Raw genomic sequence first — 22,485 nt, forward strand, 5'->3', positions numbered from 1 at the left:
GGTTTCTTGAAACATTAATTGCAAGTTAAACTAACAAAATGCAGATTTGGCAGCAAGCGCCGTGACATGCTTTCAACTGTAGCGGCGGGTGATGAAATATAAGATTTACGGCACTTCAAAAATGATGGCCAACTAAGGACACTAAACAGGTGCCATTCATTACCCCCGCATCAGAAATAGATCCCTGTACAAACACAGACACCTACAGACGCATGCACTGAAAGAGTACACTGTAACAAGTGGGGAATACGTGTCATTACCGTTCCATGCCTCAACAATGCACATCTAGTTGTGTGGAATGTTTTTGATGCAGTGAATGTTGAATATGTCTACTGTTGACTTCAACAGCTTAAAACACGATATCACACAGACCTACTGGACTGAAATGACAGACACGCAGCAATGATAAGATGACCCTGTCTGCACCAGCTCTACATCCCGTCTGGTGAAGTAGACCGTGTCTTACTTAACTCGACAAAACAACCCACAACCCATTATGCCTGCGTGTCTGTGTGTGTAGGGGAGGCCCTGTTTTAAAGCTGATATGCTTGTCACTGTTTTGCAGGCACATCATCCCCTTATTCTGAACCAACATCCAGTCTCTCACACTTTCTCCTATCACCCCTGCTACCCAATTCATTCATCCTACTTCTGTCTGTCTGGCCCTCGTTTCAGCGCTCAAACACTATTGCCCTGACGCTAAGGTGTCTGGACAAGGAGACAATCTCGAACACACATACATGCACACACACAGAAAGCCACAGAGTGAAGTCAGAGCGCCCCCTAGCTTTCTCCTGGAGCACATTGCATGTATTACACTGCAAAAGAGACTTGCATCTCTGTAACTGCTATCTACCGTTAGTGTATTTGAACATTAACTTACATTTTTTTATATTCTAGTAATAGATACACATGAGGATTTGATCAAAACAATATTTAAAACATTGCATTTTCAGTATGTCACACTTCTTTCTTAATTTATTATTAAAGTATAAAACACAGGACAGAGGAAGCAAGGCACAGTCCCACAGCCATGAGATCTCAGAGTGAACCAAGTGTTCCAAAAACTTACAGGAAAACGCAAAGTAAAACCTGAGCAAGGTAGATTTTCTCATCTGACTGAATGAAGTGGCCAACTAAACATCTGGACCATAAAAGTTTTAAACTTTTATTTAAGACAACCAATAAAGGGTAGGCTGTGGGGGCAAGACTTTTGAATAATCGACTGGAATGACCCCCCTGCTTCCCACTGTTCCCCTTTTCAGCATTTATCACCAGTGCTGGCCTTCTCCGATCTGGCCTGACATGGTACCTTGTGACCCTGCGTGGTTGAGGAGGAGGCCAGATCAAAGGCAGAGGAGCAGCCTTGAAAAAACATTTGGGCTGAGAATGGACGGGATATCTGTCCGGAAGCCTTTCCCACTGGGCTCACTAGTGCTAGGGCCCAGGGATCAGGTTACCACCCAAAAACGTCAACATGAAAGAGGGGGTGACGCTAATCCACATATATGGGGCTCTTTCTCAGTCTGTCCTGCACTCACACTACCACCAATATTGTATCCCTTCTTCTATTCTTTTTCCGACCCTCTAAACTCTCAAACACTCTGTATCAGTGTGTCACCTCCAAACTACAGCAACCTAACTACAGCCCCTACCTTCCCAAGCTTGTGCACACCACCATCTCACCCTCCTCCCCAATCCTTCACCCCAAAACTCAAGCTTCATCACAGAGGATTAGCAGGAAACCCTGACACAAGCTATTGTGATAGGAGGCAGAGGGGGTTTGGGTGGTTTTGCCACCCCAAGTGGGTCTTTTTTTCCACCGGGATTGTGATTCTTTCAGAAAATGAGACTGGGGCACTTCTAACTAACCTCTCTAATGTACTATTCCACAACTTCTCCCTCCACTTGCATACATAAGGCCTTGTGGCGGGCAAGAGTTGTTCAGTAGCAATGAGCAGGGGCTAAAAAAAGAAGGATGGAGAGAGAATAGGTTGGGGCAAGGGAGGGTGCATTTGAAAGACCAAGTAGGATAAAGAGAGTGTTCAGGACAAGGATGGTGTATATGTGTGGTGGGGGGGTTTGGGGAGAGTGCCAGTGCTGTAAATCTTGATGTCACTGACAGGAAGACTGTTGCGGACCATTACCATAAATCTGACAAACGCTAATTTGATGGGAGGCTGTATCTGTCTGGTCAGGGACCAGTCTAGACGGTCCTATTGAGGGGTCCTACAGCGTAGCCCTGTTTGTTTCCAGCACCATCTGGATGTGGCAGTAAGTGCCCGCTGCTATGGTTCACATACGCACACCCATGCAGACACAGAAACACCAAGTGTACTAGTGCACTATTAGTGAAACCTTTTAAAGGATTTGGTCTTTATTTTGTGTAAAAATAAATAAATAAATAAAAATGTATTTTATAATGCAAAAACAGCATTTTCCTTTATCACTTTAAACAAATCCTAGAACAACAGGTTGTTCATAACATGTCTAGGAGCAGTGTGTTGTCACCAGACATCAAGGTTTAACACTTAACAATAACACTTTAACAATATAATATACAATCGAATAACAAGTCTGTCGACATAGTTTCATTTTTTGTGCTTCACAATTTCTATCAACTTCATAGGCACACAGAGAGATATCCTTCTGTACTTTAAATTGCCTGCTGTACACACTCACCCATTTCTGTAAGTGTTTTCAGTAAAAGGTTAAAAGCTTCCATGATTTCATGACTACAGGAAGGTTTCTTAGTTTCTTAAGGAGATTCACTGTATTGTAGAGAATGAAGCCCATCAATTTTGTACAAAAGGTGCAATTTCTCAAGGCAATGCAACCAAGACAACCTACCTGTACTAATTAATTCTGATTAACTTGAGAACAGAATAAGACCAGCTTTTCACCACAATGCTACATCTGAGAATTAATTATATCCCAAACACACATGCAATAGTTATGTGTATTGCCTACTATTACATACTTCTTGTGTTTAGTTGAACAAAATTCTGTCTTTTGAGTTATTATGCGTTTATTTGAAAGAACACATTTCCCCTCTCAGCAAGCAGGACAAGAGTTCACCTGAGGAGAACCTGGGACAGATCCAAGAGCTTGAACGGGTTCAGCCAGCACTTCACAGGCTCCATGTTAGCCTCATTCAAAGGGGCCAATAGAGGGCCACAGTGCAAACTGGGGTTGAACTTTGTGTCATTATAGCTACACTTTGTTTCTTACAAATGTACAAATGTCACCTCATTAAGAAGTTCATAACCTGCATGCTCCCCAAACCCCCCCCCCCCAAATCACTGACAATAAAAGTTTAGCAGACAGAAAGGGGAAAAAAGCAACAGAAGGATGAATAAAAGAGGTGAAATGGGTTTGATGTAGAAAATATATATAAGAGAAAATATAGGAATATAGGCCACTAGGCATGCTGAGGGGCATAGTATTCTCTCCCCCCCCCCCCCCCCCCCGACACATTTATCTGTCTGGAACCTACCTTGGAGCTACTGTGTGTTTCAAGACATTTACTGGAAAAGTACATTAAGTAGAGAATAAGAGGGACAGCGTTAAGGGGCCCACCCACAGGACTGTTTTCATGTTATCCTCTTTATGTAAAAGCAAGAGGTGGTGGCAAGGCAGCTGCATTCACAGACAGAAGACACCTTTGCTCCATGGGACATCCCGAGGGTAGATAAGGGGTCCAAAGAATGGAGGGGTTGAAGGGGTACAACTAGGCGCCATTACGTTATATAAATCTTATAATTGGAAAGGGTGATTAGCTTTGCTGCATTAGCATACGGTGGCGGCAAAAAACTTTGGTTTCCTGGGCACAGTGTAGGGCAAAAAGATGTTTTCCGCACCCATATAGAGGATCAAAGCTTGAGAGGGCCCCCTTTTGAAGGCCCCGAAAACAGTGTGCAAGAACCAAGGGGGGTGGGGAGGCGCCCCAGCTCACAGACATAAAAAGGGTGGGTGGGTGGATGGGGAGGGCACTTGTCCCAGTTATAGCATATATTCATACAGCATCTATCGACAACCTCAATTTTTGATCAAAACAAATCTTAGGGCCCCTTTCCTTTGAAACGTGTGGGAAAGCTACTTTGAGACAAAAATACTAGCAGGGACCAACTGAACAATAAATCTGTTTTTAAACATTGTGCAGTAGCTGAGAAATTAGGTTTGATGAGCTGGGGGACAAATTGGATGGGCAACATAAACAGATTCTCTCTGGATTATAGAAAATGATAGCACAGTGATCAGTCATAAAATCCCCAATGACCTGGTTCAACACGTGAGAGTGTAAGGATTAAGATGGGGGATTAGAGAATGGCTTTCTTTGGCAGTCTATCACAAACTATAGACACAGAGAAAGAACCCCTCTGTTCTAACAACCCTGAAGAGATGGTAAACAGGCCTCTGGAGATTTTTAAGACCAGCAAAATGGAAAAGCCATTAATAGTGATCCACTACCAGTGATGCCAAGATGAAGACAGAGGGACGTTTTCAGCAAGAGAAGCGCCATGACCTTGAGTATCATTAGAGATTAAAGGAGCACCAAGTGATTTCAGCAGCATCAGAAGAAACGAGTCATAACACAGAAGACAGCTGCATTCTGGAGAAGTCACTATTACAGTAATATGGTTTTTGTTATCTCCTTAGATGGTTTTGTGCCCTTGTTGAAAACTATGATACGCTTTTGTTTACTTAAGTCACTGAGACAAGATTCAGTATGTGCTACTCTGTTGATAATTGTGCACATCTCCCCATATTATTTCACAGGTGCTTCAGAGATGTACAGTTATACACCTCAAATGTCTGTTACTGCTACACCATATCCTGCACCAACAAGATCTTTTCCATGTATTTCATCCAGACTGTGTCTGTGTCCAGTTAAGACAGATTCAAACTCAAAAAAATGCAACCAGAGTGAACACTTGTGAGCAGATAGGAAACAGTGTCCATCACCAGAGCAAAATGCACTTATGCCTATTGCTGGTGACACATGAACAGCACTGGAGTAGTTTTTAATACTACACATTGGCTTTATGCTTCATCTAGATCTATGATTATTGAATATAAGGTTTTGTTGAGCTACATTGAGCTAAATTTACATTTAGCCATTTGGCAGGTGCTATTATACAAAGCAACTTAAGTGAAGTACAAGGTAAGCAAAGTAAAAAATACTGACCAGGCAGTTCATAAGTGTAGTTTGGGACATGTGCATGCTTTCCTATCCATGTCAGAAAGTGTGTAAACTGGTCTGAGATACTCTATGCTGCATTAAAGTTACTAATTTCATGCCTAAAAGGTGATTTTTCTTTTATATGTGCAGTTTGCAATATGTTGGGTGTGCAGACACTATAATGCAACTGCTGCTCCTTAGTATTTCTGCTCTACTATGAGCAGAAATGCGAAGCAGTGAAGGACCCTATTTACAAGGCTGTATAAAGGGATGACAGACACACACTAAGTGGTCTGTTGGTGTGGATGTGTGTTTTCCACAACAGAAGCACCAGCCACAGTAATCACTAACCACACACCGCTAGTTTACACACTGTTAGCTTTCACTTGATTGCTGGCATTTTAATGGCTGAAATGTGCCTGGAGCCACCCACCTCTAATAACAGACTACCACATACATCTCAAATACTATATGCCCCCCCAAATAACACACATCAATTACACACAATTGATACGCAATTTATAAATTCAGGCAAAATCCTTTTATTTAGTTACATGCTACATGATATAATATTGAGGAGGATGCATAATCCAAATGCATTTAAATCCTTTGGTGAATATATTTGCAATGGTAAACAATATAGCGATATATATTAGAATATTAGATCCAAAGGCTCTGGAATAGGTAAAGGCAAATGGTTATGGAAAGAACAAGAGAGGTGAGATCTTCCAGGACAGGAAGATGTTGTAGTATTATAATATACATTTAATAATTTACTAAGACCCTTTTATCTAAAGCGACTTAAAAGTGAGGTACAAGGCCAAAGCTGGGTAAGCGTAAGAAGATCTTGTCCAAGGACCCCCTACTGGAGAGAGGCCACAGCTAGAATCTCCGGGCAGCAATCTTACCACTATACTATCCAGTCTCTTTGCATCCCAAAAACAAAGGGCTATTGACAAAAAATTACACAACAAAAAGTAAAAGCCACATAGAAAAACATTCACCTACCAAACATAGAAAGATGAAAACAATCTTGTGGCAATTGACTTGCAAAGTCAACAAAAAGAACATGCAGCATCAATGAAATCACAAACTGTAGCTACTGATCAGTAAAAACCTGTCTTTCTAACAATAATAAGAAGCATCTTCCATTCAGTAAAATTCTGTCTCTGTCATCTGACTTGACTTTTTGGAAGAAACAGATTGATTTACTAAATTGGAGAATAAGACAAGAAAAAAAAAAAAAAACAACTGCTAAGAAAATGCAGCTGCATGCCAACATGAAAAGGTATCACTGTGTTAATGTATTGATCTTCAGCAAGTCCGCAAAATGTGTGGCTCTATGGACACACGTGGATCTAGATCCAGAAGTAATGGCACAATAATAGCACGCTTTAGGGAAGAGGGAAAAGTCCCACTAAGAAACAAAACATTAACAATATGTCGTGTGCAAGACAAGAAATAACAGGCACACAGTTTGGTGGCAATGGAGTCAAAGCAACAGGTGGATGACGTAGGGTGATTGATTACTTTTTCCAAGACCAACAGTGGTTATTGTACAGAAACAGTGGTTGATTTATCATGCATGAATTTGAAACAGAGAGCAGAGCAGAGGTGTTTGAGCAGGAGTCTGCAATGCTGTTTGTCATATGAGATCCTTTGTCAGAAAAGAATTGAGCAAACTCATTACATTTACTGGTTGAGTAGTTTCTTCATACTTTGAATTTCTGGGATTTTCTGGGGGATAATCTGATTGTTAGTAATTAGAATAAAAATATATTTACTTCAAATAATATTTATTTTCTTTTTTAACCTGTCACATTATTTCGCCAGAGGGCTTCTGGTGACCCAAGTATCTGTTTGTATTTAGTTAGTGCAAGGCAATCAATCTCATATAAAGGTATTCAGGAAGTCATCAACCATAACATTAAGTGATGGCAGAGCAGACAGCGTGGGCTTCAAAAAGTCATTATTTAACATGTCAGCATTAGGTGTTCAGGTGTTAGCTTAGGTATAACTTCTTATTTGAATTAATCAACCTGTAGTTTATTCGATTTTAAACAAAGTGATCAGACATTGTAGCATCTAGTAACTTTATTATTTTTATGAGACCAGTAACATATTTGGCCTTCAGTAGGATAACAGTAGGCTTGCTGTGTCCTGGGCCTAAGGATAAGTACACTGTGTGTTACAGGCTGGAGTAAATGGTTACATATCCAAAGCTGTGAAAATCACCAAAAGACAATTTCGATTTTAAGTTAAGTTAAGAGCAGCTTTCCTTCCAGTGTTCTTGTTATCACAGTTACAGTTAAGGGAAATAGAAGAATTACATTGAACATTACATTTTTAAATTATTAATCCCATATTTTACAAGGACCTTTTGAAATTAAGAAACACAGCACTTCAATTCAGAACATCACAGTGAAATGTGATGTGTCACTTCTCCCTCAGCCGCCACCACCACAGCATCCGGACTCACTCAGGAAGACTTGCTTGGCTCAGATAATTCTGGACTAGTGTGTCCACAAGAACTGAGATCATGTGTGAGATCATAAGATCATTTTCTTTTTTTCCTGTATCTTGTTCATAAGAATATTCCGTGTCAGATTCACCAAGCTCTCTTAGCTGTTTCATAATTAGCTTTTAATTCAGCTGTGTCAGACTAATGACACACAAATACCCGTTCATTGGAGCCTGTTTGTGTGATTTTAGCTTTTGTTTAATCAACACCGCTAAGATTGCGATATAAGGCTAATTGTTGTACTTCATTTGCAGCAAAAATGTATTCACAAAACTATCATAAGTAATAAGTATTTCATTCTTGAGGTGTGCTAAACTGTGACAGAAATAAAGAGTATGCCTCAGGCTACATGATACTAAATGCAAAGTACATATCCAATATGTGAGACTGTGAGACCTATCTTTTTATTTATCTATTACCTAATCTGGGCATGACATTTAAACTAAAATTCATTCAGATTAAGCCACTGTCAGTCATAAGTACCTGTCAAATGCGTGTGTGCGTAGGGGGAGTCTAAAAGCAGTTTATGACTAGTGCAACAGGTCTGGACTTCACTGGATTTCATTTATACCCAAGAGAAATAAGAAGTGCAACAAAATTGGAAAATCCCACAAATTCGCTTAAATTTCTCGTACGTGCGGCTGAAGAACAAATCTCTTCGTACAACTGGTTCTTGCATCAGTTTTGCATTGTTTTAACCTTTGCCAGAGGAGCCCCTGTCTCATTCCCAGGGGCTGGCTGTGTAAAAGGGTCAATGACTTCAATAGGCCTTCATTAAGCACAGTTAGTGTCAACAGTTAATTATGTAAATTAGAAGACCCCTCATGTGGTTTGTGGGTCCCTGGCCTCCCCTTTCATAACAGGCTCACACACAAAAAGTACCACCCTGCAGACACACATACACATTCTATATAGCACATACATTCACTTATGCACACTGTATGCCTTTCATAAATTACTTTTCCTTCTCACTCATTTCTTGTCAGGAATCAAAACTGGAGTACTATGGTGTCGATACATAAATGGAGGCCTATGAGGCCCCTGAGGTCTCCAGTGGCTTTTCTTGCCATCAAAGAACCTCCGGAAGGTTCTTGCTGAGTGAAGCTGAAAGCCCACCAAGTTCTCCTCATCAACACTGAGGAGGGAGGGGGCATTAGTGCCCCCCTCAAAAACAAAATGAAGAAAAAACCTGCATCAAAACAGTCAATTAGGCAAAAATGCATGACAGCCAAATTCAAGCATTGTTTCTGTGATGGTAATGACAGGCCTTTCGCTCCTCTGCCTCTTCCACACATCTGATGTCTACGGCCCCCTGATTTTCAAAGGCTGGGAAGCCATCAGTAATTAATAATCACACGCTTTGGGCCCCTCAGTTGTGACTGGCGGATTCTTTGTAGGGCCAGCCTCAAAAACCTCAAATACACTTGAACCTACCACTTGTCACCCTATCAGCGCTAGTTTATGTCCACATCCCTGGCAAATGCCTCTGTCACTTCCTGCTATTTAGTTCAGGTACTTTGTATGTCCCCCCCAAGCATCCATCGAAACCTGCATAACACCTACTAACTGTGGAGAGATAGGACTGTTGAGGGTTTCAGAGGTGGCGAGATAAAACAGCCTCTGTGAGTGAAAACCAATCAAGCACCACCCCAAGAACTGTTTACACACCAGATTTGCTTTGTTGTTGGTAATTTTATTTTCCTTAACTTTTTTCCTGCAAAGCAAAGCTCTCAAAAACAACAATCTCAGAGTGCTTATGTAATAGTAAATCAGAACCAGATTGTGGCCTCCACTAGTCCAAACCCACCCAAGTGGTCTGGGAGCAGGGCTCTGTTTCTTCACTATAAGATACAGGTGTCAAGTTTTCTTTTGACACAGGCAAGAACATCATGCAGAGACCTCATAATCCCAAAGCAGTATATTTGTAAATCAAGGAAGGCCAGATGCTCTACACAGCCAAGTTGGTTTAATACACAAGCATTGTGAAGGATTTGCAACTAGCAGGGGGTGAGGACTGAGCGTTGCTCAAGACACAACAGTCGATGCACTTCAGCTGCACCTTACTGACCTGTGTGTATGTGTAGTGCAGTCAGAAAGTATTAATCAGGTGACATGTTTGGCTTTATCTGGGAGGAGTACCCTATCCCACTGGATTTAAACAACAAAACAATGATCATAAATATCAGATGAGATGTCCAAAGTGACAGGAGAGGGGTTTTATCTGTTTGTTTTTATACAGCAAAACCAGAGAACTCTTAATTGATTGCCTGACCTCAAGCCACTTGATGACATTTGTTTTACTTGTTGACTTACTAAAGAAAGTTTGAGTTTTTGTTTTTGGGGAACAGGAATCACAACACCAAGCATCTATGATAGATCTTGAACTAAATGTTAAATATGATGACTTTATATTTCTGTTAACTTGTAATGGAATTTTGAATTCCTTCCTTTGTGTTTGTAAACACCCTGAAATTAAGTTTTTGTTTCAGGGCAACCTTGTAGTCATGGTTTCTTTTCAGATCCAATGTGCTGGAATACAGAGCCAACACCATAAACCATGTGTCTCTGTCCCAACACATTCAGACTGCAGTGTACATGTGTGTGAAAGATGGTGAAGATAGAACAGGCAATACACTGAAACAGGGAAACATGTGTGTGTAAGCTACCACTATACAAACTGTATGACTAAATCCCACACAGGGAGGATTTGACTAAAGCCAATGGACTCCACATGTCTTTCCTACATCAAAGGGGTCAAAAAAACATATAGCATCATATAAGCCCATCCTTCTTCCTTACAAGAACATACAAGAAGAACTCAAGTCAGCTAACTTTTTCATGCAACAGCTTATTTTTTATATTCAACAATATGAATACAGAGAGTGTAACTGTGTAGTGTCAAAAGGTTGGAAAAAAGAACTAACAATAAAATCACTCAAGGTCTACTGAGTGTTATCTTTACTGAGTCCTCTAGAGTGTATGTTTGCTCTGCATTAGCATGACACCTACTGGATGGCCGAATATTTTCCATGGCTTACTTATACAAGTATTCGAACAGTGCTGTGAAACCACATTGCTGAATATCAACAGGTACTTTGCAAAATTTCTGACCACAATTAACTAATCAGTACTTCTAGTAACATACAGTAGACACAGTGGCAAATAAACAGTATGCCATAGTTCATAAATGTGAATCTTGCCCATTATAACGTAACATGCAAACAATAATTATAGAGTTGCCCCTGGTAAATGACAAAGTAAATAATTGCATAAGAAACAGAGCAGATTAACATCATGTGTGACTGTGCAACAGCCTGCTGTGATACAGAAAAGAACATGAGACAAGAACTCCACATTACTAACAAAATCATACTTTACCGGAAGAGATGGACACCAGACAAATAGCAGAAACACACACAACACTCACACAGAGTAAGAGCCAAGCCTGACAGACAGATGTTGTGCGTATGGCAGTATTGCGCAAAAGAGCTTTCATAAACGGCTGAGCACAGAGGGAAACATTTACTTAGTCAAAGACAGGAAAGAACAGACAGAGGCCAACTGTGCCATGATCCTTTACAGGCCTACCTGTGACACTGCACAGTGCAACCTGATTCAGAGGTAGCCTAAGCCCTTCCTGAGGTCTGCCTGTGCAGAGGGAGAGCATCTAACCTCCCAACTGTGGATGATAGGGACTAGGAAACATCTGCATGTCAGAACACACTACAGAGATGAATAGCACCTGATGTTAACTGCCATGAGAAGATGAGGAGATTCGAGGTGTTAATAATTTAGAAATGCAATGAAAAATGTTACTTGGAAAACAAAGTTATTATCATGGTTTGGTTTTGACTCATTTGAAGCAACCTGCTTTGTGAAAGTTATTTGGCTAAGGAAACTGATTTAATTAGAAGGTATCAAGAACAGGAAACGAATGAGCACAAAAATACTCAAGAGTTAATGGTTTTAATAGTGTCAGGGGAAAATACTTCCAGCTCATAATCATCAGTGACGTAGATGGTTTTGAAACATTTGCTAATTTAGGTTTTAAAGTGAGTGGAAATGACTGCACATTATAAACAATGTGGAAAAAAAAGACTGATCTTTCATCAGAGAAAATGTTTTACATGTGCACTTCTTTGATGTGGTTTTTGCACACTATTACATATTTCCTCAGATACGTTTTCCAAACAAAATCAATGACCATAAAAAATATTTATCAATATTATCTAAAGGATTTTTTTTTTCCACTAGGTAAGTAGCCCTTGTTGATCCCTTTAATACAGTAGCATATGATTTGCTTTGAAGGGTACATACTAAGCATAGCATCACAGCACCGCTGGATTATGTTCATCTAATACCAATGAGATATCCAAACGTCCATGTGCTGTTATTAAAGTAGAATCCAGTGTATTTTAGTCATGTAAGCAAAAATTGTTTGTTTCAAGAGATGTTGTGATAAACATGTTTAGTAAATTTGCAACTGAGTTGATGAGATGATCAGTGACTTTATGGCTCCACCCAGAGGACACATGATTGTATTTTATAGTCTGAATCATCTGCTACAGACGGCCTGTAAAATTTAGCTTGTCAGTTTGTAGTGGAAATCATACTCTTTTGCAAACCTTGTGTTTTAGTTACAGTTTTTATGTCCCTTGAAAAAAAATAGTGTTTACTGTGCAACTTTGCAAACCTTTGAAGCTTCCAACTACAAAAACCCTTTCTGGTCATCAGTTTTACCATCACTTCTGCTCTGATAGTTTTGAGCATTTATGTGTAGGGTGTTTGAGCATGCTGTTTTGACACAGATTATGCTATATTTGACCAAGTATGGCACAAACTAACACCTCAAGAGCAGAAAGACCACATGCTGAGCAATGAATAAAGTCCAAACTTCTACAATGATATACTGTTATTCATGTTCTAAGTTGTGTCTGTGGGGACACTCTTCAAGAGGGAAAATCTCAAGCTTTTTGACAGATGAGGGGGATTTAGAATCCAACAACACACTGTGTGCTAAACTAAATCCCATTAGGGTTCAGTCAATAGTAGATCCAGTCATTTTGGAACACATGGGAGACAACCCTTTGTCTCATAAAAACACTCAAATTTGTCGAGTCACATTTAATAGAGAAATTATTTTGCTGGAAAAGGGGGAATATCATGAGAGAACAACTATTTGTACACATGAGTGTGCCGAGTCCGTGCAGTGCTCTCATATTTCTTTCCCATTCCACAATTACACCGAACAATCATGGAGTCGAATGACGCCAAGGCAAAAAAATGGCTGCCAACACAATTACAGATATTATACAATTATGGGATCTTTTAGCTTTCTCTAAACGTGATTTCCACGTAGAAAGGTGAAAATTAGTCATCAGGCCAGTAATTTCCCATACAACCTTTAAAGGTGTGCATTGTGTGCTACTTACATCAGCTTATACCTCAGACTGTATTTCTAAGCCTTTTAGTAGCTCTCTTGTTCTTTTATTAGCTCTAGTTTACAATGAAGTCTTGTGGTAACTTTTTGAGACTAATTCAGTGTGTTTTGTATTTTTCAGCATTACAGCCTCTATTTTAATGATGTTAAGAGAGACTTTATGGACTTGTTTTTAAGTATCTGCTTCATATGGTTTAAGGTTATGTTGTTTGTTTTGTGCCTTGTTTTACTATGTCACTGTAAAACGCTGTGTTAAATTTGAAAATCATTTCGCAATGAGAAATACCTTTGATCTGATGTCTCCAAAAATGCAGTAATTTGGTTACAGACCATTATCCTTTATAACTTTTAAACGCTTTGTGGTTCTCAGAAAGCTCATGCAGAAGTTCTGGTTGCAGTTTCAAAACTGAATAATAAAACTCTACTGCAACATGTCTGTGCTATCTTTTGTAACAGTGAACTAGTTATTGCAAAGACTGAGGTATCAATATTTGCCCATGAGCTGCATCAGCCTAAAACAAACACCTGTAAATTCCTATGTTGATTTTAGAGGAAAAGACAGGCGGGGCTAAACATTTAGTTGAATACACTAAGTGCTGACATTGTGCAGAGAAAACAGGTGTGAGGTAAGGGACACATGGCAAAGATGAAAACCTCAGTAAACTCTTGCAGTATGTGGTCAGCCAGAAAAGTGTCTTTTCAATAACAACAGAGGGCGCCATCACGCTTTCTTTAAATCAGCAGTTCACAACATACCAAGCATGTCCAGACACAAACCTATCCTCACCGACACGGTTTATGAAATCAGCGCTGATCTTAGATTTAACCAGTCCCTATACATATGGAAAGAGGCTACTGGGAAACGACGAATGTGTATTCTAGATGTCACCAGTTTAAATGTTTAGTGGTAACATGTTACCTTTGATTACTTTCAGGTACAAGGAGGATTTCTGAAGTTGTTTTCTGCTGAACCAACAAAATTCTGCATATGAAAATGTCAAGACACAAGAACTGTAACAAAAAGACACTATGATTAAAAAAAACATCTTGTTAAAGTAAATAACTATTATTGTCATTAGCTGACAGGTTTCAATGCTCAGGGCTAAAGGTACATTTTGGTATCAGTCTGAACTGCCCAGACAACAAACAATTATTTAGGATGGAGTCTGCAGGATATCCATGTAGACCAGTATTTGAAAATATTAAATTGTCAGCACAGGGTTTATTTTTAACTCTGACTTATCTATTCATCAAGAAGGAAGCAGCACAGTTTATAAATGATGGGCATGTCCATTCAGACATCAACAGCACAGCTGCCCACATCACTGTTTGTTACACTTCCTCCACATGATGCCAAAAATATCTACGCTCACTGAAAAACTGGAAGAGGAACCCCCTTTATATTGGATCTCTTTGATTACTCATAAAAAAGGATTACATATGAGAATGGAAAAAGTCTCAGTGATTACAGCATTTATGAGAGTTGTTTTTATTATTTTACCTTAGACTCAGATTCAAATGATCCTGTTTAAAACTTAAGGGTGTTTAGAAATGTACAAAACTAGAAAGTATGCATAGCCTGGTTTTGATCTTGTAGTTTAGAAGTGACTTATCATTATGACCTATGTTTAACAATTTGGAGTTCCTATTTTATGCTGCTGCGAAATAGAGCTGTCAGAAATAGTAACTAGAGCATGATATGCAACAGCTCCACTGTCATAATTAGTTATCTCAGAGAGGTTATAGACTGTACTACAGACTGTCAATGTAAAACATTAGAGGGAGAATTGGGACTGACAAGTCCTCTTTAGTAAATTTTGACACTTCTGAAAGTAAGAATGCACAGTTTTTAAAATGATTGTGCCGTTTTTAAATGGTTTAGACGTTGACCTTGACATGTATATGCCTGAAGTATAGTATATGATTATCATGGTTTTAGAAACATATATTGGCTGTAAATCCAAAGTAATCACAAAAAAAATGTATAAAACTAGTTCCTAATAGTAATTTTCAATAGAATTACACTTAATATAGTGTAATAAGATGTAGATTAAGTGTACACTGCGCTGGACAAATACACTGCATAGGGAAATAATTTAGAGAATGTTTTAACATATCAACCACAGACTTTTATATTATATTATATTATATTATATTATACTATATTATATTATACTATATTATATTATATTATATTATATTATATTATATTATATTATATTATATTATAATTTTAAATATATTTTCTTTTTTCTCTACTGTAAATAAACCGTGAAGCAACACTATTTTTACGTTTTTAATAATAGTGGATATTATTATATTAAAATATTTCCGTTTTTAAAGAAACATACTGTAAAATATAATTTGATATTGTAATTTAACAGCAACTGCAACTTTGCCAACAGGCTACCTTTTTTCATACTTTTACTTTTGTGCAGTTCTAAATCACAGATCCATCATGTCAATAGATGCATACAGCCTAGATCACCAAATGAAAAAGAGAAATCATATAAATCAGCTGGGCGTGCAGGTGATGACATTTACATATATTCCAAAAATATAGGAAAATAAGGAATCAGCATTGTCACGCATAGTAAAATGTCTATCTTTGACTGGTTTACAAGGAAGAACAATGGTAAAGAGGACAATCCCCAACAAACTAATCCAACACATTAATATTTTACTGAAACCTGCCTCTACCTTAATGGCTGACTCATGGATGCCAATAAATGTTAAAAGAGAATGGAGTATGATTCTTTTACTGTTCCTTTCTACAAGAGGCTACAAGAGTTTGCTGAAAAATATTAATACAAAACAGACAGGTTCATGTTCACCTAGTCCTTTGTATATTTGTAGGTTAATTCATAGTTCATTCTTTCAAAGGCCTGGTCATGCCATTTTCAGAGAATTAAGATTATGAAATGCTTTTTTTAATTTTCACTGTTTAATTAAATATTCAGATCGTTTGTTTTTTTCCCAAATAACAACTCTAAATGCAGATAATCCATCCAACTGAAGCTTGAACCAATTGTATGTATTGCTATCACTGACATGAAAATATTTGGCAGTTATTTTTTCTGTTAGTGAACTAATCAATTCATCTAATAAAAAAACTAATCAAAATCACAGAATAATTATACAAATCTCCAAGAGGCACAACACGAACTAGAAGATACCAAATCATCTTTCTTTCAAATTCAATTTTTGAGGGAGAGCTGGTTCTGGTAGCTAAAATGACTGAATTTACAGCCAACCTCTGTATTACATTGTCTTGCGGATAAGAATATTACTTTATGTTCTGCAGGCCCTGAGTTCAGCGTGAAAGTTGGTCCTAGTTATGTCATGTGGACAAAGAGTACTGAATAACAAAGGCGCTTTAAAGCGTCTCACAACAAAAGCCTACAAAGAATGGTTGAATGGCACTGTGAAGGAGCCCTCTGAAAATATAGGCCAACAGAAAAGATCTAGATGACTGTGTGATGTCAAGGTATAACAAATAGGCCTACAAATTTGTTTTGAAATTGCATTTTGAATGCAATTAAGTCAGACAATCAAGGCTGTTTATTTATAAACAGCCTGAAAGTTTTTCTCTGTTGACTTTAAAACTGAGCTATGAGAAGGTTTTGTGTCATCATAAGTAGTTGGGAGGTCAACATACAAGTATGATGAGGAAACCTCAAGTAGTAAACACTAAGGATGAAACTGCGCGGTAGGTGAGTGAAATTACAACTGGGGGGTCCAGTCATTTTGTCCTAACTGGTGATCATTGCCATAAACCCCCCAAATTCAGTCTTATCAACACTAAATCAATACACAGTTTCTCTCAACTTACAGCTCTTTAGTGTCCTTAACTAGAGCAATTATTTTGTATACACCAATTTTATCATTTACATGTGCCCAGTTTAACCTCCAAACATTTGCTTGTCTCTTAGACTCACAGCTATGGTTTTGTCTGCCAAAATGTGTGCGAAGCTTTGCAATATTAGAACTCTCTGGAAACAATGATTCATGTAATTCACAAAACGTACTACAACTTGATAGGCATGACTACTGCATAATACATGCAACTGAAAAGGATGTATTCCAGAAAATAAATGCCCCAAGGTCTTTGTATACATGGTACACAAAGACAAAACGTGGCGGCGCCCTGCTCTGTCAGCCAATACATCACCAACAGGAAGTTATTCTTTGTTGTTTCCCAAACAACCAGAGCCAAATTCCTTCCCAAAATGTCCTTAACACAACAAAACAAACCAATAAAGACTGGCAGCCAGATTTTAAGAAACAGTACTGAATAGTGGGCGGGCGACCCTTCGTGATCTCTAAATCATCATTCCACCATGGTCCTGTGGTTATTTTAAAATGTGAGATATTCATGGCCCAGGATGGGGCAATGGCTGCTCCCATCCTGCTTTTCACAACCGACGGAAACAGGTTGGAAATTTACACTGCCCATATGCTGAGAGAATGGTTTATTTAGTGGGTAAATACTTTTCCAAGACATAATAGGCATCAGAAAACAATAACTCTTTCAGACCTATGAGTCCCAAGGGCTTAAGAAAAGCTAAACACATTATTGTCTTGAATATCTTGGGGTCTACCTGAACTCAAAGACGCTTTATGATTCACAATTAGCAATAAAAAAAATAAGGCAAAAATAAACAAATAAATAACCTGGGCCAAATAATATCTTTAGCAGAACCACTTCACTCTACAATGTTTGAAGTGAACAACCTACAGACAGAGACAGAGATTAAGTCTTAACAATTAAATTATATCGCCTGAGTTATCTCAAGACAGGGGAGCTAAAAATACCTCTTCCTGAAAACAGGATGACTTCTTTTGTTTGACAATAAACACTTCTACAGAAGTGTTGGGGTTTCCTGTATAAACTGCTTTTGGGATTTCTTCATAAATGTCACCTTCATTCATTCATTTTTCAAATGAATGAATGAATGTTGAAATTAACAATTGTTTAAAGCTTCTAAAATTTAAAGACACAATTGTATCACCAACTAAAAGAAAACATATCTCTGGAGAAAGTGGTGAACTAGACTGCCCTCAACTTTAAATTACAAAGCAACATTTAGCTTATTTATGTGATGATCTTTTCCCAAAAATCAGAAATAAACATTTTTGAAGTTCACATTATCACTACAGAGAAATCACAGAGTGCTTGCTCTTATTACAGACATTGACAGATACGCTACTCTAAAACTACTGGAAAAGTGAGGCCACTTGCTGTAGACTGAAAACATTTGGCTTTGACATCAAAAGATGAATATGAGACAAAAGGTCAACATTTCAGCTGTCAGGTGTTTACATCAGGATGCGATACACAACTTAGAACATAGCAAAAGTATTGTAACAGATAAACATAAAAAAGATCAAAGTAAATAAGACTTAAGATTTGGTTGTAAACCCTTTGCTGGTCTGTGAACCGTTGACGTCACCAAACTTTAGCATTTTACTGCACCCTTTTTCAGTTGTTGTTTGTTTTGAGTGAGTTACTCCTATCAGTCTTTTAGCAGGTAAGATGCATGTTCAAGTCTGGATACTGACTTGACCTAAAACTGGTCTAAATCTTCCACATCTCAACCCTGACAAACTTCTTTGTTGTTTTTGGCAGTGTGTTTTGGATCATTATCTTGCTGCATGATGAATCTCCCAGTCAGTTTGGTTGCATCTCTCTTTACACTGGCTGACAACATTTTTCCGTAGACTTCTGACATTTTGCTGCTGCCATCATGTGTTACATCATTGATAAAGATTATTGAACCTGTCCCAGAGGAATCCATGTAGTTCAAGCCATGACATTACCTCCACTGTGTTTCATAAATGAATGTTTGGGATCATGAGCAGATCCTGTCTTTCTCCTGCGAAAGTAAAGGAACTGGCCTCACTTTTCCAAAACTTTTGGAGGATATTGTACATACTGCGTTGCTCACTGACACTTCACCAAGTAGCAGGGGGAATCAACAGAGGTCTTTGCAGATGAGCTACTAGCTCCTCAATCAATATGCTAACCTGTGATACTGCCTTCTTTCTAAGAAGTAATGATTAAATAATAATAATAATAATAATAATAATAATAATAAATTAATTCTTTGTGGACAGACTGCCTCTTTAAGGCGCCAAGGCTTTGGGGTTAAGCATCTTGTCCAGGGACACTTCGACATGTGGCTAAGAAATACAGAGGGATCCTGGAATTGAAACACCAATCCAGTTGTTTGTAGACGAGAAACTTGTCAAACTATAACTAAGCTACTTGGGAAAGTCCCGCAGTTATCTGTTCAAAACCAACAGGGATAAAACATCTCTTTTAAAGTTAAGTTGAGAGCTGAACTTGTACAATTCTGTTAACTCTGAACAAAGATACAAATCTGGCTCCTGGTCAAACAGAACTTAATTTAAAGTTCTAACCTTGTCTGTCTAATAAAAACATTTATGACATTTCAACTTTGTCATCATGTTTCTGCATGAATTAAGCACTGGCTCCAATTTTAAAACTGACGGAATGAAAAAATTAAGAAAATAAGAAAGCCTACTGTTGCTATTATTGTGCAGCTCCAGTGAATAAAAAACATATTGATCAGAACCATGAATGCTATATCAGCTGACTATAGCACTACTAAGTAAAGGATTGCTCTACATTAGAGTGATCTTCCTTCACACATGAACCAGATGAAAGTTTGTGCCCGGGTGCCTGCTAACATCCATTTCACATGTGCAATATTGAATTTCCACTAAGTGGTCTATTTACTGTGTGAATGTCTTGTTTCTGAGCAGTGTTTCAGAAAATGCAGATATCTGCAGAATGGTTACAACAGATGTAATACCAGCAGCTATATTAAATGATGATAATAGTGAGTCTGATGTCAGGTTCAGGTCTCAACTGAAGGTAAAGACAAAAGAGCAGGTGTCCACCTGCCTACTCCATAGTGCCCTCTACTGTGTCACAGAGCAACGGCAACTCCTGCAATGACAATACTGTCATTGCAGGAGTTGAGGACAGTGTCAGGACAGTGTCCACACAGATACATATTGGGAGGTACTAACTTAGGAGGGAGGTACTGTGGGAAGCATGTTCTAACATTAACAACAATAAGATATTTAAAAAATTTTATTCTGTCTGTCAAACAACAATTCTGCAACATTTCTAAAATATTTCTGAGAAGAAAAATGAGAACAGCAGATTTGGGATTTTGATCATGTTCAGGCATAGCAGTACAGTGTACTCCAGTTTGTTGCAGTGATATTTAAACTCTAATTACTTACTTACTTACTTAAAATTACTTGCCTATATTGTAATTAATTACCAGTTACAATTTAACTGGATCTCATAAACTACGTTGCTTAAACAGGTGGTTTGGATCTAAAATGACTCAACTGTTTTAATGCCTCTTAGAAACACAACAATAAAACCTACAGCACTTCAATCTGTCTAGACTTTTGTCATATAAAAAAGATTTCTTTTGCAACTGACAGGCCAATTCAGTTCTTGTTTGTTCAACCAGTCCTGTATGTGCTGCTCCTTTAAGGTAGTGTAGAACCTTGCGTGTGCATTTTAAAATCAGTGAGGTAATGTTCACCATGCACACTCCATCTTGTTTCTTTCCAAATTAAGCATGAAGCTGCCTTGAGACTGTTGGTCTGAATGAAGTGGCCTGAGGGTCGGAGCAACCAAATCAGTGCAGCAGTCGTTTTCCACTCCATTAATAACATAATGAGGTGACCACAAACTGCATAATATGATCACTTAGAACCTTAATGGTTAAGGCATCCTGCTAAAAGCAGTAGCTAAGGTACCTACAGCACGTGGTCTCTTATGCTAATGACCTATAGCACCTGCTGCTACCAAGAACGTAAAATTACACTCCAGCTACAAGATTCAAAAACAAACCACCATCCCACTCCCTCCCTCTCACTGCCTCTCTCCTACATCCTTATCATGCTTGCTGTGTCACCTAAAGCAGGAATCCCAAGTCTGCTAGTCTGCGAGTCAACTTTAACAACATCTTCCAACAGAAAATACTTCCTTGAAGCCTCGGTTCAAGATGGGTAATAGACCACTACTGTATTTACATTTTCACTGGCTCACTCCACTCCTGATTTTGACCTGCTTTCCATGGTTAAAACAAGAAGGTTGTACTGCTGCAAGCTATTTAGTGAACATGGACAGATCCTGATGCAAGTTTCTCACTCATTATAATGTACAGTAAGGTCCATAAATAATGGAATAAAGATAAGGTAATAAGTGATCTGTGCACCACCACATGGATTTTTTTAAATGAAACTCAAGATGTGAACAAGGTCAATACTTTCAGCTTGAATTCAAGGGGTTTGACAAAACTGTGGCATAAAATGCCCAGAAGTGTTACATTTGCATTTTGTAGCTGTTTACTGGAACTCTCAACATCAGGTCCAAACAGGTGTCTATACAAGTAAAGGAGGCATCGTTAGGCAGTAAAAATACAATAAACAGATCAGAGAGATAGCAAAAACAGTGCAACACACAGCTAAAGCTTAACAAAGAAAGGCCAGATTAGACTTTGCCAACAAACACGTGGAATACGATTCATTGCCCTGATGAAACCAAGGTTAACTTGTACCAGAATGATGGGAAGAAAAAAGTGTTTGAGCATGTGTGCCAGTCAGTGGAACTGTGTCACTGGTGTCTGCTGATAAAAGTAGCTATACATCAGAGATGGATAAGGACCCTAACCATAAAGTGAGAGCTATCCAAGAGTTTCTTAAGGCAAAGAAATGGGATATTATTTCACTGTCTGAAGTTAGTCACCTGATCTGAACCCAATAGAACATGCTTTACACTTACTGAAGACAAGACTGACAGCAGATTGAGCCACAAACAAGCAGCAGCTGCAGTTGAATCCTGGCAGACTCCAGACAGGATTTTCATCCAAGTATTGAAGGCAATCCTTATTTTTTTGTTTTTCTTTATTTATGTGTGTGTGTGTGTGTGTGTGTGTGTGTGTGTGTGTGTGTGTGTGTGTGTGTGTGTGTGTGTGTGTGTGTGTGTGTGTGTGTGTGTGTGTGTGTGTAGGGAAATGGCTGCAATTGTTGGATGGTTAAGGACAGTTTTATCAAACCCCTTGGATTAAAGCTGAAAGTCTTGACCTCGCTCACATCATGAGGGTTTTATTACAAATTCGATGTGGTTGTGTACAGAGCCACTGTACAATAAAAGAAAAACTTATCTTTATTCCATTATTTATCGACCTAAGTGCATGTGGCTTTTACTATATATTGTCACTGCCAATTTTCCTTTACGTTTAAAACAACTGTTTGTGTTTTCCATACAATATCAACACCAACTGCCAC

General features: G+C 38.5%; 1 protein-coding gene across 1 annotated transcript in view; it reads right to left on the reverse strand.

Annotated features, from left to right (window-relative positions):
* arl15a (ADP-ribosylation factor-like 15a) overlaps nucleotides 1–22,485 on the reverse strand; it is a 92,836-nt gene that overhangs the window by 61,912 nt on the left and 8,439 nt on the right. The window lies entirely within an intron of this gene.

This window comes from Anabas testudineus, chromosome 9 (assembly GCF_900324465.2).
Source record: "Anabas testudineus chromosome 9, fAnaTes1.2, whole genome shotgun sequence".
Classification (NCBI taxonomy): domain Eukaryota; kingdom Metazoa; phylum Chordata; class Actinopteri; order Anabantiformes; family Anabantidae; genus Anabas; species Anabas testudineus.